The sequence below is a fragment of the Mirounga leonina genome, unplaced genomic scaffold, assembly GCF_011800145.1.
Source record: "Mirounga leonina isolate KUSES-001 unplaced genomic scaffold, KU_Mleo_1.0 Mir_53, whole genome shotgun sequence".
NCBI lineage: Eukaryota > Metazoa > Chordata > Mammalia > Carnivora > Phocidae > Mirounga > Mirounga leonina.
In genome coordinates, this window is record NW_023270807.1 from 173,174 (window position 1) to 200,215 (window position 27,042).

A 27,042-nucleotide genomic window follows, 5' to 3' on the forward strand; every position below is an offset into this window, starting at 1 on the left:
TTATTATTATTATTATTATTATTATTATTATTATTATTATTATTATTTTCCACCCTGTGGTTTTTCTAATGGATAATCAGGACTTTTGTAATCTCAGAGTTATCCAAGCTCCACTTCCCAAATTTTAAGAACTTTAATCGAAACTTTAAATTGAAGGTGCTGTTCGTAGACACCCAATGAAAGTCCAGCCATCATGACAAACCTTTGGGTGTTGTCTTGAGAAAATGATGCTGGTCATCACAGCTTCAGCATCTCCTGGCTTTGATGTTCAGCTCCCCCTGTTGAGCTCAGTTTCCTGGCTTTTCCTCCCCCCTGCACCCCTTTGCTGTCCTGTATGGTGATTTGGTGAGAGAAATTATTGCTGCCTACCCCACTCCTACCTCCCCACACGACATAAGCATTTCGAGTTTTATGATTGCAATAAAAGTACTTTATGCTGGCTTCTCTAAAAAAAAAAAAAATGAGTGGAGGAGTGACAGGTGGAGGAATCCCATTATAGAACAAAATATGAATTTAGTTTCTTCAGGTGAGATACTTAAAAACTCATTTGGAAACCTTTGGAAATTGCTGATTGTTCTGAGTATATAACAAAAGTAAAATATCCAAAATGGAACCCATTATCCTTCTTGTTCTATATCATAGTTCCAATCCCATTTGTTCCTATTTTGTGGTTATCTCCATGTAAAGGGTTCTCAGGTCCAGAATCCCTTCTCATCCACCATGTCCATTTGATTATAGCTATTAACACTTGTCTATTCATTTACCTCTCTCCTGCCTTTATTTTTGCTTGCTTGTTATATAAGTATTCTCTTTCCTGTCAGTAAAGTTAATATTCTGGGCTCTGGCTTCATTCTTCCTGGGTTCCAATACTGGTTTTACCACTTAGTGTGTCAGTGAAATTTTGCTAAGAAGATACATCTTCCAAAAGAGGTTGATAATGGGACTTATGGTTTAAAGATCTGTTAATAGGGGCGCCTGGGTGGCTCAGTCAGTTAAGCGGCTGCCTTTGGCTCGGGTCATGATCCTGAGGTGCTGGGATCGAGCCCCACGTCCGGCTCCCTGCTCAGCAGAGAGCCTGCTTCTCCCTCTCCCTCTGCCTGCCACTCTGCCTACTTGTGCTCTCTCTCAATCTCTCTGTCAAAAAAAAAAACAAAAACAAAAAACTGTTAATAGTGTAGAAAAATCTAAGTGGATTTTTCTATATCCAGGAAGAGGGGACCCATTTAACAGAAGAAGCTCATATTTTATATCCTTGAAGACATAAGCATAGTGAAGCCTTAGTTGCACTAAAGGCAAAGAAACCCTCAATAGTGGGAAGAAGATGGTCTGAAAGGAAAAAAAAAAAAAATGTCAGTGTTAGCAATGACTTTTTCCATGAAGCCTCCAGACGTTTCTTCATTCTTATTTGAATATTTTTCTCTGAAAGTATAAATTGCAACATCAATTTTTTTCTTCATTCACATATTCACATAGGACACATTCAGGACTTGCTAACCAGTGAGAATTTGTTTAAAAAAAAGTGTGTGTGTGTGTGTGTGTGCGTGTGTGGCTTCCCTAACAGAAGCCTTGGGCTCCTGCTCAAATGGTATATAGTTCTACATCAGTCCTCCCCACTGCATGGCAAACTCCAGGTTTTGAGGTCGGTGGACATGAACCTGAAGAAAGGGCCAGCTGAACTATTAACTTTCACAAGACTTGAACACATTTGTGTATCTACAATAGTAGTAACATGCATTAAGAATTCACTCAACTGTGATTCTTCCTTTCAAACACCACCCCTCCTTCATATTTGATAACAAAAATAGTGGGAAGAGAGATTTTTCTTTTTAAATGTAGTTTTAAAAATATTTACTTCAATACACACTGAGTACCAGAACAGAAGAGAGACCAGGCATTTGTTTGGAATTTTCTTGTGACAAATTGTTGCTGCCCAAAAAGACACTGTATTTCCCCAAAAACAACACAAGAGGAAATTCCCCCAGACATTTTTCAGTTGTCCCATTTCTCTTTCTACCTCTGCCTCTTTGAAAGGGGCTGAAATCATAATCATACCTAGTGAAGCTGACCTACTCTCCGCACAGGGACAGCTTTCTTGGAGAACATACCAATAAGAAGCCTGAGCAGGAGCGGCGGAGACGCTGACACTTCACTTCCTATGGAGGTAATAGACACTAAGCTTCTTGAGCGATACCCATGTCACCACTCCTTAAATGAGTTACAGAGGTATTTGGAGAAGAATCAGGACAATTTTCAGTGCAATCTGAAGTTGAGTAGATGGTCACAGATGTGCCAGCACCCTGAAGCCTAAAATAAGGACAGAGGGTCCCATAGGAGGTGATTCCGGTAAAGGAAAAGATGTGCGACCCATCAACCATGTTGTAAAATGACACATCTCCATCTTCCTGGTCCAAGAAAACTCCTATCCTTTGAGGATGCTGCCTCAGTGACAGTGACTCTGAGAAGGTGAGAACCTTGACTTCTCCTTTCTCGTATGCTATCACCCAGAAATTCTTCTCTGGACATTCTACAAACCACTTATCTCTTTTTACTGTATTTAAGCAAACACCCACAGCCCATTTAGTTTCAGGTCTGGCTTCTGTCCCAATATTGACTTCTACCTCCCAGTAATGTCTCCCTGTGTTAAAGTAATTTTGGCCCAGAACACTGAAGACAGCTTCAGATTCCTCTTGTCCTTGGTATACTGAGGCATCACAGTTCTGAGGAACATTTTCCATTAAAGAAACTTGTTTTCTATTCTCAGAGATGATGAGATTGGGATGAGCACTGTCTGGATCCAGAGTAACAGCAACTGCAGGTAGAGGGAGAAAAATAGGTCATTCCGCAGTGGAGACTGGCTTGCCTTAGGAAAGATGCAAATACAGGGAAAGGAGAAATAAGGAAAATAAGAGGGAGAGCTACAGAAGAGGAGGTAAAACAATTTATGGTTTGTCCTGTGTCCATACACAGGAGATATGTGTGTATATCATAGAAGGCCAAGGCTGGACGAGCTTGAGCAACCATTTGTTCCAGATGGGCTGAGACCATCTAGGCAAGAGCGCTGTCTGCCTGACCTGAAGATTCCCAGAGTCAGGCATTTCAGAATGGGGTCCCTCTAGCCTCCCTCTAATGTCTTCACTTTACTGCTTGCTCTTAATAATAAAGCTCTGTCAGAGTTCAATCACAGTGTATCTACTTTCATTTAAGCTTCTTTGGTATCATTTTCTTTTTTTTTTTTTTTTAAGATTTTATTTATTTATTCATGAGAGACAGAGAGAGAGAGAGGCAGAGGGAGAAGCAGGCTCCCTGTGGAGCAGGGAGCCCGATGCGGGACTCGATCCCAGGACCCTGGGATCATGACCTGAGCCGAAGGAGATGCTTAACCATCTGAGCCACCCAGGCGCCCTGGTATCATTTTCATTTGGTATCATTTACTACATAATTATTAAGTCACGCACTTCTCATGTACTTTTATTAGATTTCTAATGGTTGCAATCCTAGGCTCTGTAGTCAGAAAGATAGGCATTTTGATAATCACTTTATCCTTAGTAAGTGCGATCTTGGTTACTTTGCTTCTCTCATCCTCAACTTTACCTTCATAATGATATATGCAATTATGATACCTCAGCATAGGACTATTGTGAGAAATAAACAAGATAATGTGTAGAGAACTTACAACTATGTCTTGCCCATGATGAACACTTGCCAATTTTTTTTAGCTTCCAATAGTTATAGTAACATTAATACCAGCAGTAATAGCAGCAATAGTACTAATACCAGCAGTAATTAATCTGTTTCTTCTCAAATCAAACATCTTCAATAGTTAGAATTTCTCTCATAAGAATTTGTATGTGGGGATAGTAGAATGTGCTTTAATTTTTGGAGGATTAAATTAACTAGGAAATATTTGTGGATGCAGAAATATTCAGAGCAAAGCAGCATGCACTAGAAACTGATAATCAACTAATAATTCTGGAAAGATTCTAAGATGGTTTTCCACTTACACTGAGATACAACAAGCTCTTCTCTGTCTCAGGCCAGTGTAACAGACTTCCTTCTGACCGAACTGCTCTTGCAATGTTATTCAAATGAATCCACCATATCAATTAAGTTTCAGATTAAAAATCAGTTCCTCGGGCGCCTGGGTGGCTCAGTTGGTTAAGCGACTGCCTTCAGCTCAGGTCATGATCCCAGGGTCCTGGGATCGAGTCCCGCATCGGGCTCCCTGCTCTGCGGGGAGCCTGCTTCTCCCTCTCCCACTCCCCCTGCTTGTGTTCCCTCTCTCGCTGTGTCTCTGTCAAATAAATAAAATAAAATCTTAAAAAAAAAAATCAGTTCCTCAGGGAAATTCCTTCAATCCACCATTTTTTTTTTCTCATGGAAATCTCTTATTCCTTCATAACCTTCATTACAATCTGTACATGTACTTTTCCATGAAGTCAGAGATCAGATTGGCTTTATTTATTTGGCTTTGAATAAATAGTTCTATAAATTAATGCTGAATGAATGAATGATATCAGAAAAGGAAGAAATCTGTTCACATTTCAGCATGAGACTGAGACTGAACTGAAAGCCATGAATGGAAAACCAACCAGGTTTTACTGGGAGTTTATATAAATGTAAGAGTTTCTCATTTGTAGAAGAGAGATTATGTGGGACAAAATAATAAAGTCACTCACCTGCTTTGAAATGTTCCTTTCTCCAGTCTAAAAAAAAAAAATCACATGGGAAAATACATCAAGAACATGTCTTCTCAAGAAGAAGAAGGTAGCAGGAGGGGAAGAATGAAGTGGGGGAAATCGGAGGGGTAGACGAACCATGAGAGACAATGGACTCTGAAAAAACAAACTGAGGGTTCTGGGGGGGGAGGGGGTGGGAGGATGGGTTGGCCTGGTGGTGGGTATTGAGGAAGGCACGTTCTGCATGGAGCACTGGGTGTTATGCACAAACAATGAATCATGGAACACTACATCTAAAACTAATGATGTAATGTATGGGGATTAACATAAGAATAAAAAAAAAAGCTGACTCTTAAATTAAAAAAAAAAAAAAGAACATGTCTTCTCAACTAGTGTGATGCTTTTACCCTTATTCCCTTATTTGTTTGGGCTCCCACAATCAAAATAAAATTTCCAGAATATAGCATATCTCTGAAAAATGCTCTGGAAGTGCCTCATGAAATCCTGGGGTGCCTGAAGTCCCAAGACAACATCAATTACTCACCAGCATATAAATTTGCTTTTTTCCAGTCTGAAATAAAACAAAGGAATTAGATTTTCCCATTCACAGGACCTTCACTCCAGAGTATTAAATTGCTGCAACCATGTGAAATATGAAGATTTATGATAGTGCTATATTTCTGTATTCATCACTTCAATGACAATTCTGGGGTATTTTTCTTCTTTAATCTATTCTATTTCTCACATTTTCCACATTCCACTAACATATCTGTGATAAAATATGAGGTTCTGATTCTTTTGGGAGAGAAGAAGATAAACTTTGTGAGAGTGTACTGTAAAGCCTAAAATTTCATATGCTACCTGACGTCTTTGAACTTCAAAGGGCTCTAAACGCCCGTAAGCTCCCCTGCTCTCACCAGATATGCCTCCACCCAGCAGGAGAAACTCCACACTCAACTAATTTTCCTATCAGTTGAGCCAGCTGAACCCCACCTGGTCCTCAACCTCCCTGTCAGCCTGCGAAATTACTCAAACAAGCCAATCACATACTTCCACAGAAACCAGTAGCACCTCATCTTGTGGTTACTAAAAAGCTTGCCTCCCTCAGCCCCTGCTGGTTCACTCTGTTCACAAGTGCAACATGTGGTCCTGCATGGCTTGTGGTGCCCTCCTCCCCCAGGATGTGAGTATAGGTGGTTAATAAACTGCTGTCAAGCTCATACGTCCAGTGTTGGGTGCCATGTGTCTAAACATCTTACCCTATTTAGGGTGGGGAAGCCCTCCTTCATTAGCAAGGTGAACAGGAGATGATCAAAACAGAGGGATGAGATGGTTGGTCCAACTATAACATCAATATTCTCACCTTGCTGATATAACTGCTTCCTTCTGACTGAAAAGGAATAACAACCTGTGAGATGCAAAGTACATAGCTTCTAGTACATCTACCAGAACAAAGAAAAATGGAACACTTACCAAGCTCTTTCTCAAGCGATTCTAAAAAGGAAAGAAAATAACAAAACATGTTATAGAAAACAAGTCCAAGGTTTATTTTCTAGACTATGTTACCTAAGCCCAGATCCTGAATGCTACTTCCATATACCTAGGTCAAGAAATTCATCCTGAGAATTACTACAACCATTTTTTCCTAACTCCATGTTTATACCAATGAGTTTTCTCTCTCCATTGGACTCTATTATTATATTTTTCTCATAAAGGCCCTTGATTCCATGTCTTACTGGAGGTCTTGAGGTTCTAACTAAGTACACTCATGTCTCTCTGTTCCAACAGATTCCATCCATATGCACAGCTAACAAACCCATAAGTTCACAGATCCCACCCAGTCTGATTCAGTTTTACCACTGGCTTCACTTTCCTTCTCTTTTTCCTCCTGGACTTCCTGTACTCTTTTCTTCTCCTGTCATTCTTTCCAAGCCAAAAACACAACAGCACCCAGGAAAATCCCAAGTATGAAGAAAGTCCCAGCAAATGCTACCTTCCAAGGAGAGGTCCTAGGGAAGAAGGATTCTGATACAGAGGCCCCCAAAACCTGATTAAAAACATTACCAACCAATCCTATCCCATCCCAATTCCTAAATATCCCCTCCTCACACCTATCCTGTCCCCCAAATGAGCAACACTGACCTGGGATAGAAATGGTTTCCACCTGCTCTTGTCCAAAGAAGGGGTTCTTCATGGAGCAGGACACTTTTGTCTTTGAAGTGTCTCTCACAATGAGGATGCCTCTATTTGAAACAACCCATCATCATCTTGGGTCTCATCCTCAGAGAGAGATGGTATCTTCTCTCCCCTTGCATCTGTCCATTTTACCTCAGGCTGGGGAAATCACCCCTTGCCTGTGCATGTCAGCCTTATTCCTTTATCTTCTGGACCCACCATGAAAACACGAGGACCAGAACCCAGACCTGGAAAGGAGAAAGTCATTCATTTGAGACCTGGACGCCTTTGATCCAGAGTCCCTAATTTTACACAGTGTGGGGATATGGACAAAGCACCATCATTCTTGGCGGGAAGAGAGGGTTTCTTTTCTTCTCTCATGAGATAAATGGGTAACTGTGGCTAAATCTCAAGAGATTTGAAGCTGATACTAGACTCCATACTGATGCCTACCACATCTGCTCTACACATTTGCAGATCTGCATATCTGCAATTGGCCATAAAAGGAAAAGGGCAGAGTAAATTTTATCAATGTTAAGTTCTTTAAGGAAAACACCAATATTTATATATCTGTCCTATATCTATCTATTCCACATATTGAAGTTATAAGGAAGACTACCTTTCTATGATTAAATTGAGTCTTCTTGTAGTCACTTCCTTAAACAATCTCATTTTGCATGTTTTCCAAATTTTCTTTCTTCCCCTGAGTAGAGAATAGCTAAAAGATGAAGGTAGCCAGGTGAAGTTATTCCATGAAGGAGTTGATCTATTTTTTTTTTTAACTTTTCTGCTCTCACTTCTTTTTTTTTTTTTAAGATTTTATTTATTTATTTGACAGAGAGAATGAGAGAGAGAGCACATGAGAAGGGGGAGGGTCAGAGGGAGAAGCAGACTCCCTGCCGAGCAGGGAGCCCGATGTGGGACCCGATCCAGGGACTCCAGGATCATGACCTGAGCCGAAGGCAGCAGCCCAACCAACCGAGCCACCCAGGCGCCCTCATTTCTTTCTTTTCTCTCCACCACCTCTCCTCTTCAATTTTCACAGGCTGGGTCTACTAGTGGATCCATGTCACCAGCACCCATATTAAAACATTACATTACTAGAATGCTAGAAGAATCCATTGTCTTTTTGAGAATAATGGCTATCCTGGCTTCTAAGGCTCTATATTATTTTGTCCTTTTAAAACTTAATATCTCATGGTATGGATCCTCTTAGGTCCAGCTCAGTCCTACTCTGATTCCTCAGATATAGGAAATATATTAGAAATCTCAGAGATCTTGTCTTTTTTTGGCTAAAAATTATAATGCCACTAATAATTTTTACTATCAGATCCTGACCTGCTTGGGAGGGACACACTTGTAAAAAACAGAAAGCAATCTGAAAGACAATCTTCAGAATTGCTGGAGGGAGCTGCCAACTCTCTTGAACAAAGGAAATTAATAGAAGTAAGTAAAACTGGTCAAAAGCAAAACAGACTCTTAATTATAGAGAACAAACTGATAGTTACCAAAGGGTTGTGTGTGCTGGGGGGGATGGGTGAAATAGATGAAGGAGATTACCATGATGCACACTGAATAATGTATAGAATTATTGAATCTATATTGTTGAATCACTATATATTGTACACCTGAAACTAATATAACACTGTATGTTAACTATCTTGAATTAAGATTAAAAAAAACAATAAAAAAGGAAGTTAAGAGGAAATAGGAAAAAAAAAAGATATCAAAGAGGAAAAAAAAAAAAGAAACTGGTCATGAGCAAAATGCAACAGTCAAGGCCTAGGAAGCAAATACTAATAGACAAAAATAGATCTTGTGTCTCCTGGAAGAATATAACAAATGAAGCTCCAAGGTGAAATAAGCAAAAACTATACCTATGTTGAGAAAGAGGAACAGGGCACCTGGGTGGCTCAGTCAGTATCTGCCTTCAGCTCAGGTCATAATCCCAGGTTCCTGGGATCAAGTCTCACATCATGCTCCTTGCTCAGTGGGGAGTCTGTTTCTCCCTCTGCCTGCTGCTTCCCCTGCTTGTGCTCTCTCTCTCTCTGACAAATGAACAAATAATTATTTTAAAAAGAGAGAGAGAAGAACAGAAAGAGATGCTCCTGAGTATAGAAGCAGCTGTACTAGGCAAAGTTTAGCTGAATGGTAGATAAGTGTAGATATATAGATTATATATCTATTATATAGAGAGATATATAGATATATATCTATCACTATTATATATTCTAAAGGTTGGACTTTATATACATCAGTCAATGAATGGATATGGGAAAAGTACTGAAAAAAATGACGTGACTTATGTGAGGTTATGTCTGGAACTGTGAAAAACTATGACTTCCTACTAGGAAGATACTAGAGTGCGATCTCAGTAACATGGCTCAGGAGAGTTTGTCACTCTTTCCTTCAAGACCTAATCGATTTGGATTCTTTTTAATAAAGTTATACATAAAGAAGATGGATAAAGTTTGGGAGGGAGGAACAAGATGGCAGAGGAGTAGGAGGCCTAAATTTCATCTGATCCCAGCAATTCAACTAGGTAGGGATCAAACCATTCTGAACACCTACGAGCTAAGGAGGTGATCAAAGAAAAGAATAGCAGCAACTCTCTGAACAGAAAAGTGACCACTTTCTGGAAGGTAAGACTGTGGAGAAGTGAATCCCAGGCGATATTCCGGAGGATAGACAGCGGGGGAGGGGACCTTGGTTAGCCGCTTCTGGCAAGTGATAGAGCCGTGGAGCACAAAATCGGACTTTTAGAAGTCTGCTCCGCTGAGGGAGGTCTCTCCAGTGGCTAAGCTGGGGGTGGAACCCTCGCAGGACAGTGTGGTCTCAGGACCCTCGGGGTCACAGAAAGACCGGGGGTTGCCTGAGTGTGGCAGAGTTCCAGGTATCAGAGCGGAGAAGCCGGCTGCAGAGACGGAGCTGAGGCACAGGCTCTCAGCTCCGGGTTGCCATAAACCGTGATCTGTGGCACAGTCAGGCCACTGCTCCTCCAGCAGGGACCCAACAAGAGGCAGATCTGGGGAGACTCCCCTTCCTCCAGAGGAGTGGTGTGGGAGCACAACGCAGGGATCTGCTGGGTTTGGAGACTCCACATGGGGTCATGTACCAGAGATAGAAACGCTCGGTCACAGGCCGGGTGAGCACGGAGTGTGGCTGGAGACTGGGGAGATGGGAGTGACTGACTGCTTTTCTCTGGGGGCTCACTGAGGAGTGGGGCCCCGAGTTCTCGGCTCCTCCCAGGAGGAGATTGGGAGGCCACCATTTCACTCTCATCCTCAAAGACTGAACGGAAAACTTGCAGGGAACAAAAGCTAGGGAGAGCAAACCCGAGCAGATTACTTAGCCCGGACTGGCAAGGGTGGGGCAATTCTGCCTTCAGCAAAGACATTTGGGAACCACGGCAACAGGCCCCTCCTCCAGAAAGTCAGCAAGAACAGCCAGCCAAGAACAAGGTTACCCATCAATGAGAATAGCAGAACTCCAGTGCTAGGGGAATACAGCACATAGAATTCATGGCTTTTTTACCATGATTATTTAGTCTTTCAAAGTAAATTTTTTTTTACTTTCTTTTTTTTAAATTTTTCTTTTTCCCTTTTTCAACCAACATCTTATCAATCCCTTTTTTAAAAAATCTTTTTTATTTTTCATTTTTAGAGTCATATTCTATCCCTTCATAGTAGTTACCCTTATTTTTGATATACATACATACATACATATATATATATATATATATATATATATATATATATATATATATATATTTTTATCTCTTTAAAATTTTGTTATACAGTTTTTTGTACGAGACCAAAATTTAACACTATTCTTTAAGTTATGGCTTTCTTGTTATCTCCTGCCTGTCCCCTTTATCTCCCCCCCCCCTTTTTTTTAAATCCTCTTCTTTCTTTTTTCAACCAACACTTTATCTTATCAATTCCTTTTATAAAATCTTTTATAGTTTTAACCTTTAGTCATATTCCATCCCTTCATCGTATTAACCCTTATTTTTGTACATATATAAGTTTTTCTTTCTTTAAAATTTTGGGAGGCACTTTCTTCTAACAGACCAAAATACACCCCAAATCTAGTGTGTGGCACTGATCTATGCATCAGCCTGATCAAATTTGATCATATTCTGTTTTTTCCTTTTGTTTGTTTGTTTTTGTTTGTTTTTATCTTTTTCTTTTTTCTTCCTTTCCCTTTCTTTCCCCCCAGTTTCAGGTCTCTTCTGATTTGTTTAGTGTCTATTTTCTGGGGACATTGTTACCCTGTTAGCATTTTGTTCTCTCATTCATCTATTCTCCTCTGGACAAAATGACAAGATGGAAAAAAATCACCTCAAAAAAAAAGAACAAAAGGCAGTACCAACTGCCAGGGACCATATCAATACAGACATTAGTAAGATGTCAGAACTAGAGTTCAGAATGATGATTTTAAAGATGCTAGCTGGGGTTGAAAAAAGCATGGAACTTATTAGAGAAACCCTTTCTGGATAAATAAAAGAACTAAAACCTAATCAAGACAAAATCAAAAAGGCTATTAAAGAGGTGCAATAAAAAATAGAGGCTCTAACTACTAGGATAAATGAGGCAGAAGAGAGAATTAGTGACATATAAGACCAAATGATGGAAAATAAAGAAGCTGAAAAAAAGAGAGACAAACAACTACTGAATCACGAGGGGAGGTTTCGAGAGATAAGTGATACCATAAGATGAAACAATATTAGAAAAACTGGGATCCCAGAAGAGGAAGAAAGAGAGAGAGGGGCAGAAGATATAATGGAGCAAATTATAGCAGAGAACTTCCCTAATTTGGGGAAGGAAACAGGCATCAAAATACAGGAGGCACAGAGAACCCCCCTCAAAATCAATAACAATAGGTAAACACTTGACATCTAATAGTAAAACTTACAAGTCTCAGAGACAAAGAGAAAATCCTGAAAGCAGCTTGGGAGAAGAGATATGTAACCTACAATGGTAGAAACATCAGATTGGCAACAGACCTATCCACAGAGACCTGGCAGGCCAGAAAGGACTGGCAGGCTATATTCAGAGCACTAAATGAGAAAAATATGCAGCCAAGAATACTCTATCCAGCTAGGCTGTCATTGAAAATTGAAGGAGAGATAAAAAGCTTCCAGGACAAACAAAAACTAAAGGAATTTGCAAACACAACACCAGCCCTACAAGAAATATTGAAAGGGGTCCTCTAAGCAAAGAGAGCCTAAAAGCAACATAGACCAGAAAGGAACAGACAATATACAGTAACAGTCACCTTACAGGCAATACAGTGGCACTAAATTCCTATCTTTCAATAGTTACCCTGAATGTAAATGGACTAAATGCCCCAATCAAAAGACACAGGCTATCAGATTGGATTAAAAAACAAGACCCATGGATATGCTGTCTGCAAGAGACTCATTTTAGACCCAAAGACACCCCCAGATAGAAAGTGAGGGGGTGGAAAACCATTTACCATGCTAATGGACACCAAAAGAAAGCTGGGGTGGCAATCCTTATATCAGAGAAATTAGATTTTAAACCAAAGACTATAATAAGAGATGAGGAAGGACACTATAAAGGGTCTATCCAACAAGAAGATCTAACTATTGTAAATATCTATGCCCCTAACATGGGAGCAGCCAATTAATAACAAAAGCAAAGAAACACATCAACAACAATACAATAATAGTGGGGGACTTAGCAGCCCCCTCACTGAAATAGATAGATCATCTAAGCAAAAGATCAACAAGGAAATAAAGACTTTCAGTGACACACTGGACCAAATGGATTTCACAGATATATTCAGAACATTTCATCCCAAAGCAACAGAATACACATTCTTCTCTAGTGCCCATGGAACATTCTCCAGGAGAGATCACATCCTAGGTCACAAATCGGGTCTCAACCGGTACCAAAAGATTGGGATCATTGCCTGCCTATTTTCAGACCACAATGCTTTGAAACTAGAACTCAATCACAAGAGGAAAGTTAGAAAGAACTCAAACACATAGAGGCTAAAGAGCATCCTACTAAAGAATGAATGGGTCAACCAGGAAATTAAAGAAGAATTTAAAAAATTCATGGAAACCAATGAAAATGAAAATGGAACTGTTCAAAATCTTTGGGATGCAGCAAAGGCAGTCCTAAGAGGAAAGTATATAGCAATACAAGCCTTTCTCAAGAAACAAGAAAGGTCTCAAATACACAACCTAACCCTACACCTAAAGGAGCTGGAGAATGAACAGCAAATAAAGCCTAAACCCAGCAGGAGAAGAGAAATAATAAAGATCAGAAATCAATGAAATAGAAACCAAAAGAACAGTAGAACAGATCAATGAAACTAGGAGCTTGTTCTTTGAAAGAATTAACAAGATTGATAAACCCCTGGCCACACTTCTCAAAAAGAAAAGAGAAATGACCCAAATCAACAAAATCATGAATGAAAGAGGAGAGATCACAACCAACACCAAAGAAATACAAACAATTCTAAGAACATATTATGAGCAACTCTATGCCAGCAAATTAGATAATCTGGAAGAAATGGATGCATTCCTAGAGATGTATCAACTACCAAAACTGAACCAGGAAGAAATAGAAAACCTGAACAGACCTATAACCACTAAGGAAATTGAAGCAGTCATCAAAAATCTCCCAACAAACAAAAGCCCAGGGCCACATGGCTTCCCAGGGGAATTCTACCAAACATTTCAAGAAGAATTAATACCTATTCTTCTGAAACTGTTCCAAAAAATAGAAATGGAAGGAAAACTTCCAAACTCGTTTTATGAGCCCACCATTACCTTGATCCCAAACCAGACAAAGACCCCATCAAAAAGGAGAATGACAGACCAATATCCTTGATGAACATCGATGCAAAAATTCTCACCAAAATACTAGCCAATAGGATCCAACAGTACATTAAAAGGATTATTCACCACGATCAAGTGGGATTTATCCCAGGGTGCAAGGTTGGTTCAACATCCACAAATCAATCAATGTGATACAATACATTATTCAAAGAAAGAACAAGAACCATATGATCCTCTCAATAGATGCAGAAAAAGCATTTGACAAAGTATAGTATCGTTTCTTGATCAAAACTCTTCAGAGTATAGGGATAGAGCGTACATACCTCAATATCATAAAAGCCATCTATGAAAACCCCACAGCAATATCATTCTCAATAGGGAAAAACTGAGAGTTTCCCCCCTAAGGTCAGGAACACGGCAGGGGTGTCCACTATCACTACTGCTATTCAACATAGTATTAGAAGTCCTAGCTACAGCAATCAGACAACAAAAAGAAATAAAAGGCATCCAAATTGGCAAAGAAGAAGTCAAACTCTCACTCTTTGCAGATATGATACTTTATGTGGAAAACCCAAAAGACTCCACCCCAAAACTGCTAGAACTCATACAGGCATTCAGGAAAGTGACAGGATATAAAATCAATGCACAGAAATCAGTGGCATTCCTATACACCAACAACAACACAGAAGAAAGAGAAATTAAGGAGTCGATCCCATTTACAATTGCACCCAAAACCATAGGATATCTAGGAATAAATCTAACCAAAGAGGCAAAGAATCTGTACTCAGAAAAGTATAAAATACTCGTGAAAGAAATTGAGGAAGACACAAAGAAATGGAAAAACGTTCCATGCTCATGGATTGGAAGAACAAATATTGTGAAGATGTCAATGCTACCTAGAGCAATCTACACATTCAATGCAATCCCCATCAAAATACCATCCACTTTTTTTCAAAGAAATGGAACAAATAATCCTAAAATTTGTATGGAACCAGAAAAGACCCTGAATAGCCAGCGGAATGTTGAAAAAGAAAAGCAAAGCTGGCGGCATCACAATTCCAGACTTCCAGCGCTATTACAAAGCTGTCATCATCAAGACAGTATGGTACTGGCACAAAAACAGACACATACATCAATGGAGCAGAATAGAGAGCCCAGAAATGGACCCTCAACTCTGTGGTCAACTAATCTTTGACAAAGCAGGAAAGAATGTCCAATGGAACAAAGACAGTCTCTTCAACAAATGGTGTTGGGAAAATTGGACAGCCACATGCAGAAGAATGAAACTGGACCAGTTCCTTACACCACACACAAAAATAGACTCCAAATGGTTGAAAGACCTCAATGTGAGACAGGAGTCCATCAAAATCCTAAAGGAGAACACAGGCAGCAACCTCTTCGACCTCAGCCAAAGCAACTTCTTCCTAGAAACATCGCCAAAGGCAAGGGAAGCAAGGGCAAAAATGAACTATTGGGACTTCATCAAGATAAAAAAGCTTTTGCAAAGCAAAGGAAACAGTCAACAAAACCAAAAGACAACCGACAGAATGGGAGAAGATATTTGCAAATGACATATCAGATAAAGGGCTCAAATCCAAAATTTATAAGGAACTTATTAAACTCAACACCCAAAGAACAAATGATCCAATCAAGAAATGGGCAGAAGACATGAGCAGACATTTTTCCAAAGAAGACATCCAAATGGCCAACAGACACATAAAAAAGTGCTCAACATCTCTCAGCATCAGGGAAATCCAAATCAAAACCTCAGTGAGATACCACCTCACACCAGTCAGAACGGCTAACATTAACAAGTCAGGAAATGACAGATGTTGGCGGGGATGCCGAGAAAGGGGAACCCTCCTACACTGTTGGTGGGAATGCAAGCTGGTGAAGCCACTCTGGAAAACAGTATGGAGTTTCCTCAAAAAGTTGAAAATAGAGCTACCATATGACCCAGCAATTGCACTTCTGGGTATTTACCCCAAAGATACAAATGTAGGGATCCCAAGGGGTATGTGCACCCCGACGTTTATAGCAGAAATGTCCACAGTAGCTAAACTATGGAAAGAGCCAAGTTGTCCATCGACAGATGAATGGATAAAGAAGATGTGGTATATATATATACAACGGAATATTATGCAACCATCAAAAGGAATGAAATCTTGCCATTTGCAATGACGTGGAGGGAACTGGAAAGTATTATGCTGAGTGAAATAAGTCAATCAGAGAAAGACATGTATCATATGACCTCACTAATATGAGGAATTCGTAATCTCAGGAAACAAACAGGGTTGCTAGAGTGGTGGGGGGGGGTGGGATGGATGGGTTGGCTGGGTGATAGACATTGGGGATGGTATGTGCTGTGGTGAGCACTGTGAATTGTGTCAGACTGTTGAATCACAGACCTGTACCTCTGAAACAAATAATACATTATATGTTAAAAAAAAATAGCAGGAATGGAAGAATGAAGGGGGGGAATCAGAGGGGGAGACGAACCATGAGAGATTATGGACTCTGAGAAACAAACTGAGGGTTCTAGAGGGGAGTGGGTAGGGGGATAGGTTAGTCTAGTGATGGGTATTAAATAGGGCATTTACTGCATGGAGCACTGGGTGTTATACGCAAACAATGAATCATGGAACACTACATCAAAAACTAATGATGTAATGTATGGTGATTAACATAACATAATAAATAAGTTAAAAAAAGATAATGCTGATAGTGCAGACTATGTAATACTTCTAAACCTCTATAACTGAGAGATATATGATTTCACTTATATGTAGAATCTGAAAACAAAACAAATGAACAAACAAACAAAACACCAAAAACAAATTCATAAATACAGAGAACAAACTGGCAGTTGCCAGAGGGGAAGAGAGTGTGGGATATGAGAAATAGGTAAAGGGGATTAAGAGGTACCAACTTCCATTGGAAAGAAGAAGATGGCAGAGAAGTAGGAGGACTCTAGGCTCGCCTCAACCCATGAACACAACAAGATAACTATTAAATCATCCTAAATGCCCCAGAAATTGACCTGAAGACTGACAGAACAAAATCCATAACTAAAGGGAGAGAAGAGCCACATAGAAAAATGTAGGAGGTGGGGAGACTTGGTTTAGGGGAGAAAGGGATCGTGAATGCTGTGACAGAGAGGGAACCATAGTCTTGGAGAAGGGCAAGAGAGAGAGAGGGGCACACAGGGCAACAAACAAAGAGAACATGGAGGAATTTCATTAGTTCTTTCAATCCTATTAATTCAAAGTGACAGGACGGAGAAATATTTATCATGCAATTGGATGTCAAAGGAAAGCCAGACTAGCAATACTTATATTGAACAAACTAGACTTTAAAATAATGACTGTAACAAGAGAAAAAGAAGGGCACTATATCATAATAAAGGGGACAATCCAACCAGATCTAACAATTTTAAATATCTATGCACCCAACATGGGAGCACTCAAATATATAAAATAATAACCAACATAAAGGAACTAATTGATAATAATACAATAATAGTAGGGGACAGATCATCTAAATAGAAAATCAACAAAAAAACAATGGCTTTGATTGACACACAGGACCGGATGGACTTTACAGATATATTCAGAACATTCTATTCTAAAACAGTAGAATACACATTCTTTTCAAGTACACATGGAATATTCTCCAGAATAGATCACATATTGGGTCACAAATCAGGCCTCAGTGAATACAAAAAGATTGAAATCATACCATGTAACTTTTATGATCACAATGCTATGAAACATGAAGTCAATCACAAGAAAAAATCAGGAAAGACCACAAATCCATGGAGGTTCAACAACATGCTACTAAACAATGAATGGGTCAACCAGGAAATCAAAGAATAAAAAAATACATGGAAACAAATGAAAATGAAAACACAAAGGTTTAAAACCTTTGGGATGCACAAAAGCAGTACTAAGAGGGAAGTATAAAGCAATACAGGCCTACCTCAAGAAGCAAGAAAAATCTCAAATAAACCTAAACATACACATTAAGGAGCTAGAAGAAAGAACAATGAATGGAGCCTAAAGACAGTAAAAGGACGACAATAATAAAGAATAGAGCAGGGGCGCCTGGGTGGCTCAGTGGGGTAAGTGTCCAACTCTTGATTTTGGCTTAGGTCATGATATCAGGATCATGAGATCAAGCCCTGCATTGGGTGTGGAGCCTGCTTCAGATCCTCTCTCCCCTTTCTCCACATCCTCACCAACACCTGTTGTTTCTTGTGTTGTTAATTTTAGCCATCCTGACAGGTTTAAAATGGTATCTCATTGTGGTTTTGATTTGTATATCCCTGATGATGAGTGATGTTGAGCATCCTTTCGTGTGTCTGTTGGCCATCTGGATGTCTTCTTTGGAAAAGTGTCTATGTCTTCTGCCCATTTCTTAACTGGGTTCTTTGTTTTTTGAGGGTTGAATTTGATAAGTTCTTTGTAGATTTTGAATACTAACCCTTTACCAGAGATGTTGTTTGCAAATATCTTCTCCCATTCTGTAGGCTGCTTTTAGTTTTGTTGATTTTTTCCTTTGTTGTGCAGAAGTTTTTTATCTTAATGAAGTCCCAAAAGTTCATTTTTGCTTTTGTTTCCCTTGCCTCTGGTGATGTGTCTAATAAGAAGCAGCTTGGGTTGAGGTCAAAGATATTTCTGCTGTGTTCTCCTCTAGGATTTTCATGGTTTCCTGTCTCACATTTAGGTCTTTCATCCATTTTGAATTTAGTTTTGTGTATGGTGTGAGAAAGTGGTCCAGTTTCATTCTTCTGCATGTTGCTGTCCAGTTTTCCCAACACAATTTGTTGAAGAGACTGTCTTTTTTCATTGGCTATTCTTTCCTGCTTTGTCGAAGATTGGTTGACCATATAGTTGTGGGTCCATTTCTGGGTTTTCTATTCTGTTCCATTGATCTATGTGTCTATTTTAAAACCAGTACTATACTGTCTTGATGACTACAGCTTTATAATAGAGCTTGAAGTCCAGGATAGTGATGCCTTTAGTTTTGTTTTGTTTTCATAATTTTTTATTATTATTATGTTCAGTTAGTCAACATATAGTACATCATTAGTTTTTGATGTAGTGTTCAACGATTCATTAGTTGAGTATAACATCCAGTGCTCATTACCACATGTGCCCTCTTAATACCCATCACCCGGTTACCCCATCCTCCCCCTAACCTCCCCTCTGTAACCCTCAGTTTGTTTCCTGGAGTCCTGAGTCTCTCATGGTTCATCTCCCCCTCTGATTTCTTCCCATTCAGTTTTCCCTCCCTTCCCCTGTGGTCCTCCATGCTATTCCTTACGTTCCACATATGAGTGAAACCATATGATAATTGTCTTTCTCTGCTTGACTTATTTTACTTAGGATAATCCTCTCCCATTCCATCCATGTCAATGCAAATGGTAAGTATTCATCCTTTCTGATGGCTGAGTAATATTCCATTGTATATATGAACCACATCTTCTTCACCCATTCATCTGTTGAAGGACATCTCGGCTCCTTCCACAGTTTGGCTACTTTGGCCTTTGTGCTATGAACATTGGGGTGCAGGTGCCCCTTCTTTTCACTACATCTGTATCTTTGGGGTAAATACCTGGTAGTGCAATCCCTAGGTCATAGGGTAGCTCTATTTTTAACGTCTTGAGGAACCTTCATACTGTTTTCCAGAGTGGCTGTACCAGTTTACATTCCCACCAAAAGTGTAAGAGGGTTCCCTTTTCTCCACATCTCCAACATTTGTTGTTTCTTGTCTTGTTAATTTTTGCCATCCTAACTGGTGTAAGGTGGCATCTCATTGTGATTTTGATTCGTATTTCCCTATTGCTAGTGATGTTGAACATTTTTTCATGTGTCCATTAGCCATTTGTATGTCTTCTTTTGAGAAGTGTCTGTTCATGTCTTCTGCCCATTTATTGACTGGATTATTTGTTTTTTGGGTATTGAGTTTGAGAAGTTCTTTATAGATCTTGGATACCAGCCCTTTATCTGTAATGTCATTTGCAAATATCTTCTCCCATTCCATGGGTTGCCTCTTAGTTTTGATGACTGTTTCCTTTGCTGTGCAGAAGCTTTTTATCTTGATGAAGTCCCAAAAGTTCATTTTTGCTTTTGTTTCCCTTGCCTTTAGAGATGTGTCCTGAAAGAAGTTGCTGTGGCTGATGTCAAAGAGGTTACTGCCTATAGTCTCCTCTAGGATTTTGATGAATTCCCATCTCACATTGAGGCCTTTCATCCACTTTTGAGTTTATTTTTGTGTGTGGTATAAGAATGGTCCAGTTTCATTCTTCTGCATGTGGCTGTCCAATTTTCCCAACACCATTTGTTGAAGAGACTGTCTTTTTTCCATTGGACATTCTTTCCTGCTTTGTCGAAGATGAGTTGACCATAGACTTGAGGGTCCATTTCTGGGCTCTCTATTCTGTTCCATTGATCTATGTGCCTGTTTTTGTGCCAATACCAAGATGTCTTGATGATCACAGTTTTGTAATATAGCTTGAAGTCAGGCATTGTGATGCCCCCAGCTTTGGCTTTCTTTTTCAACATTCCCCTGGCTATTCAGGTTTTTTTCTGGTTCCATACAAATTTTAGGATTATTTGTTCCAGTCTGTGAGAAATGTCGATGGTATTTTGATGGGGATGGCATTGAAAGTGTAGATTGCTCTGGGCAGCATAGACATTTTCACAATGTTTATTCTTCCAATCCATGAGTATGGAAAGTTTTTCCATCTCTTTGTGTCTTCCTCAATTTCTTTCATAAGTATTCTGTAGTTTCTAGAGTATAGATCCTTTACCTCTTTGGTTAGGTTTATTCCTAGGTATCTTATGGTTTCTGGTGCTACTGTAAATGGAATTGATCCTTAATTTCTCTTTCTTCAGTTACACTGTTAGTGTATAGAAATGCCACTGATTTCTGTGCATTGATTTTGTATCCTGCCACATTACTGAATTGCTGTATGAGTTCTAGTAATTTGGGGGTGGAGTCTTTTGGGTTTTCCACATAAAGTATCATGTCATCTGTGAAGAGAGAGAATTTGACTTCTTCTTTGTCAATATGAATACCTTTTATTTCTTTTTGTTATCTGATTGCTGAGGCTAGGACTTCTAGTACTATGTTGAACAATAATGGTGAGTGGACATCCCTGTGCTGTTCCTGATCTTAAAGGAAAACTCTCAGTTTTTCCCCATTGAGAATGATATTCACTGTGGGCTTTTCATAGATGGTTTTTATGATATTGAGGTATATTCCCTCTGTCCTATACTTTGAAGAGTTTTAATCAGGACAGGATGCTGTATTTTGTCAAATGATTTTTCTGCATCAATTGGGAGAATCATATGGTTCTTGTCTTTTCTTTTATTAATGTGCTCTATCACATTAAATCAATCAATTCAGATTGATTTCTGAATTGAACCACCCCTGCAACCCAGGAATAAATTCCACTTAGTCGTGGTGAATAATCATTTTTATATACTGTTGGATCTGATTGGCTAGTATCTTGGTGAGAATTTTTGCATCCATGTTCATCAGGGATATTGGTCTGTACTCCTTTTTAGTGGGTTCTTTGGTTTTGGGATCAGTGTAATGTGGCCTCATACAATGAGTTTGGAAGTTTTTCTTCTATTTCTATTTTTGGAAAAGTTTCAGAAGAATAGATACTAATTCTTTAAATGTTTGGTAGAACTCTCCTGGGAAGCCATCCGGCCCAAGACTTTTGTTTGTTGGGAGATTTTATATTACTGACTCAATTTCTTTGCTGGTTGTTTGTCTGTTCAAATTTTCTATTTCATCCTGTTTCAGTTTTGGTAGTTTGTAAGTTTCTAGGAAGTTGTCCATTTCTTCCAGATTGCCCATTTAGTTGGCATATAATTTTTCATACTATTCTCTAATATTTCTTTGGTGTTGGTTGTGATCTCTTTCATTCATGACTTTATCTCTTTGGATCCTTTCTCTTTTCTTTTTGATAAGTCTAGATAGAGGTTTATCAATTTTATTAAGTCTTTTGAAGAAGCAGCTCTTAGTTTCATTTATCTGTTCTATTCTTTTTTTTCTTTTTGTTTGTGTATATCATTTATTTCTGCTCTAATCTTTATATTTCCCTTCTTCATCTGGCTTTAGGCTTTATTGCTGTTCCTATTCTAGCTCCTCTAGGTGTAAAGTTAGATTTTGTATTTGAGAGTTTTTTGCTTCTTGAGGTAGTCCTGTATTGCAATATACCTCCCTCTTAGGACTACCTTTGCTGCAGCCCAAAGGTTTTGGACTTCCATGCTTTCCTTTCGTTTACTTCCATTTATTTTTTTTAATTCTCCTGTAATTTCCTGATTAACATATTCATTCTTTTTTTTTTTTTAAAGATTTTATTTATTTATTTGACAGAGAGAGACACAGCGAGAGAGGGAACACAAGCAGGGGGAGTGGGAGAGGGAGAAGCAGGCTCCCCGCAGAGCAGGGAGCCCGATGCGGGACTCGATCCCAGGACCCGGGATCATGACCTGGGCCGAAGGCAGTCGCTTAACCGACTGAGCCACCCAGGCGCCCTAACATATTCATTCTTTCACAGGCTGTTCTTTAATCTCCATGTAGTTGAGGTCTTTCTAAATTTTTTCTTGTGGTGACTTCCAGTTTCATAGTGTTGTGGTCTGAAAATATGCATGGCATGATCTTGATCTTTTTGTACTTGCTGAGGGCTAATTTGTGACCCAGTATGTGATCTATTCAGGAGGATGTTCCATGTACACTCGAGAAGAATGTATATTCTGCTGTTTTAGGATGACATGTTCTGAATACATCTGTTGAGTCCATCTGGTCCAGTATGACATTCAAATTCAAAGTCATTGTTTCCTTATGGATATTCTGCTTACATGATCTTTCCATTCCTGTAAATGGAGGTGTTAAAGTCCCCTACTACTATTGTATTATTATCAATGAGTTTCTTTATGTTTTTTTTTTTTTTTTAGATTTTATTTATTTGAGACAGAATGAGAGAGAGAGCACATGAGAGGGGGGAGGGTCAGAGGGAGAAGCAGGTTTCCTGCTGAGCAGGGAGCCCGATGCGGGACTCGATCCAGGGACTCCAGGATCATGACCTGAGCCGAAGGCAGTCGCTTAACCAACTGAGCCACCCAGGCACCCCTCTTTATGTTTGTTATTAATAGATTTATATATTTGGGTGCTCCCAAGCAGGGGCATAAATATTTACAATTGTTAGATCTTCTTGTTGGATAGACTCTGTTATGATATAATGCCCTTCTTCATCTCTTGTTACAGTCTTTGTTTTAAAATCTAGTTTGCCTGATATAAGTATGGCTACTCAGGCTTTCTTTTAATGTCCATTAGTCTGGTAGATGGTTCTCCATCCCCTCACTTTCAATCTGCAGGTGTCTTTAGGTCTAAAATGAGTCTCATGTAAGCAGCATGTAGATGGATCTTGTTTTTTTTTATCCATTCTGATACCCTATGTATTTTGATTGGCACACTTAGTCCATTTATATTCAGAGTGATTATTGAAAGATGTGAATTTAGTGTCATTGTGTAACCTGTAGAATTAATGTTTCTAGTGCTATTGTCTGGTCCTTTCTATTCTTTGTTGCTTTTTTTTTTTTCTCCAGAGCCCCCCCTTAAAATTTGTTGCAAGGCTGATTTAGTGGTCATGAACTCCTTTAGTTTTTGTTTGTCTGGAAAACTCTTTATCTCTCCTTCTATTCTGAATGACAGCCTTGCTAGATAAAGAAATCTTGGTTGCAGTGGGGGGCGGAGCAAGATGGCGGAGGAGTAGGAGACCTGGATTTTGTCTCCTCTCAGGAATTCACCTGGATAGGGATCAAACCATTCTGAACACCTACAAACTCAACAGGAGATTGAAGAAAAGAATAGCAACAACTCTTCATCAGAAAAGCGACCACTTTCTGGAAGGTAGGACGTGTGGAGAAATGAATCCGAAGCGATATTCGGGAGGATAGATGGCGGGGGAGGGGCCTCCTTCGGCCGCTTCTGGCAAGTGATAGAAACACGGAGCACAAAATCAGAACTTTAAAAAGTCTACTCCGCTGAGGGATGTCACTCTGGTGGCTAAGCGGGGGGTGGAACCCTCCGGGACAGTGTGGTCTCAGGACCATCGAGGTCACAGAAAGACCGGGGGTGCCTGAGTGTGGCAGAGCTCCCAGGTACCGGAGCAGGGAAGCCGGCTGCAGAGGCGGAGCCCAGACGCGGGCTGTCAGCTCGGGGTGGCCATAAACCGTGATCCGCAGCACAGTAGGGCCACTGCTCCTCCAGCAGGGACCCAACAAGCGGCAGATCCAGGGAGATTCACCTTCCTCCCCCAGGAGGAGCCATGCGGGAGTGCACCACAGGGATCTGCTGGGTTAGGAGACTCCACCCGGGGTTGGGTGCCAGGGATAGAAACGCGCGGTCACAGGCTGAGTGAGCACGGAGTGCAGCCGGAGACCGGGGAGACGGGAGTGACTGACGGCTTTTCTCTGGGGGCTCACTGAGGAGCGGGGCCCCGAGTTCTCGGCTCCTCCGGGGCGGAGATTGGGAGGCCGCCATTTTCACTCTCCGCCTCCAAAGCTGTACGGAAAGCTCGCAGGGAACAAAAGCCCCGGAGAGCAAACCCGAGCAGATTACTTAGCCGGGAGGGGGCAAGGGCGGGGCAATTCCGCCTCCAGCAGAGACATTTGGAAACCACGGGAACAGGCCCATCCCCAGAAGATCAGCGAGAACAGCCAGCCAAGACCAAGTTTACCGATCAATGAGAACGGCAGAACTCCAGCGCTAGGGGAATACTGCACATAGAATTCATGGCTTTTTTACCATGATTCTTTAGTCTTTCAAAGTTAATTTTTTTAACTGTCTTTTTTCTTTTTCTTTTTTTGAATTTTTCTTTTTCCCTTTTTCAACCAACATCTTATCAATCCCTTTTTTAAAAAAACATTTTTATTCTTCATTTTTAGAGTCATATTCTATCCCTTCATAGTAGTTACCTGTATTTTTTCATATATATATAAGTTGTTCTCTCTTTAAAATTTTGAGATAGTTTCTTCTAACAGATTAAAATATACCCTAAATCTCTAGTATATGGTTTTGCCTACTCCCCTGCCTGATCACATTCTCTCCCTTTTTTTTTCTTTTTTTTTTTAAATCCTCTTCTTTCTTTTTTTTTTTTTTTAAAGATTTTTATTTATTTTTTAGAGAGCGAGCGAGAGAGAAACAGCATGAAAGGGGAGAGGGTCAGAGGGAGAAGCAGGCTCCCCGCCGAGCCGGGAGCCCGATGTGGGACTCGATCCCAGGACCCCGGGATCATGACCTGAGCCGAAGGCAGACGCTTAACCATCTGAGCCACCCAGGCGCCCCTCTTCTTTCTTTTTTCAAACAACTTCTTATCAATTCCTTTTATAAAATTTTTTATAATTTCCATCTTTACAGTCATATTCCATCCCTTCATCATATCAAACCTTATTTTTGTACATATACAAGTTTTTCTTTCTTTAAAAATTCGGGAGGCACTTTCTTCTAAAAGACCAAAATACACCCCAAATCTAGTGTGTGGAATTGATCTATATACCAGCCTGATCATATTTGATCACATTCTCGTTTTTTTTGTTGTTGTTTTGTTTTGTTTGTTTTTGTTTTTATCTTTATCTTTTTCTTTTTCTTTTTTTTCTTTTTCTTTTTTCTCTCTTTCTGTTTCTTTTTCCACTGCTTCAGGTCTTTTCTGATTTGTTTAAAGTATATTTTCTGGGAATGTTGTTACTCGGCTAGCATTTTGTTCTCTCATTAATCTATTCTCCTCTACACAAAATGACAAGACGGAAAAAATCACCTCAACAAAAAGAACAAGAGGTAGTACCGACTGCCAGGGACCTACTCAATACGGACATTAGTACCATGTCAGATCTAGAGTTCAGAATCATCACTTTAAAGATACTAGCTGGGCTTGAAAAAAGCATGGGAGTTATTAGAGAAACCCTTTCTGGAGAAGTAAAAGAGCTAAAATCCAACCAAGTAGAAATCAAAAAGGCTATTAATGAGGTGCAATCAAATTTGGGGGCACTAACTGCTAGGATAAATGAGGCAGAAGAGAGAATCAGTAATATAGAAGACCAAATATTGGAAAATAAAGAAGCTGAGAAAAAGAGAGATAAACAACTACTGGATCACGAGGGGAGAATTCGAGAGATAAGCGATACCATAAGACAAAACAACATTAGAATAATTGGGATCCCAGAAGAAGAAGAAAGAGAGAGAGGGCCAGAAGGTATAATGGAGCAAATTAGAGCAGAGAACTTCCCTAATTTTGGGAAGGAAACAGGCATCAAAATATAGGAGGCACAGAGAACCCCCTCAAAATCAATAAAAATAAGTCAACACCCCAATATCTAATAATAAAACTTACGAGCCTCATAGACAAAGAGAAAATCCTGAAAGCAGCTCGGGAGAAGAGATATGTAACCTACAATGGTAGAAACATTAGATCGGCAATAGACCTATCCACAGAGACCTGGCAGGCCAGAAAGGACTGGCAGGATATATTCAGAGCACTAAATGGGAAAAATATGCAGCCAAGAATACCATATCCAGCTAGGCTGTCATTGAAAATAGAAGGAGAGATAAAAAGCTTCCAGGACAAACAAAAACTAAAGAAATTTGCCAACACAAAACCAACCCTACAAGAAATATTGAAAGGGGTCCTCTAAGCAAAGAGAGAGCCTAAAAGCAACATAGACCAGAAAGGAACACAGACAATATACAGTAACAGTCACCTTACAGGGAATACAATGGCATTAATTCCTATCTTTCTTTTTTTTTATTTTATTTTATTTTATTTATTTATTTGACAGAGAGAGACACAGTGAGAGAGGGAACACAAGCAGGGGGAGTGGGAAAGGGAGAAGCAGGCCTCCCGCTGAGCAGGGAGCCCGATGCGGGGCTCGATCCCAGGACCCTGGGATCGTGACCTGAGCCGAAGGCAGACGCTTAACGACTGAGCCACCCAGGCGCACCCCTATCTTTCAATAGTTACCCTGAATGTAAATGGGCTAAATGCCCTGGTGCCGAAGGCAGCTCTCAACTCACCTCTTGTTTAGGAGGCTAGTTACCCTCGCCCCGGGTGCGCCCGCAGGCCTCAAGCCGGCCACCTAACTCAAAGGAACAACTCTGTAGAGAATTCCTGCTTCGGCTAGACTAGCCATGCCTGAGAGTGGACGCTTTTGGCTGTGTGCATGCGTGAGCGCCCTGCAAGGGAGGCCCAAACCATTTTGCGTGTGAGACTCAGGCCCCGGCAGAAGGCAGAACACGACTCCCCACTTGTTTCATGAAGCTAGCACTGCGGCCCCACTTCTGCATGGAAGTCTCATCGCT

At 40.1% G+C, this 27,042-nt stretch overlaps 1 protein-coding gene across 1 annotated transcript in view; it reads left to right on the forward strand.

The window, feature by feature from the left end:
• LOC118001169 (DLA class II histocompatibility antigen, DR-1 beta chain) overlaps positions 1-27,042 on the forward strand; it is a 301,107-nt gene that overhangs the window by 115,950 nt on the left and 158,115 nt on the right. The gene's annotated exons all lie outside the window — the stretch shown is intronic.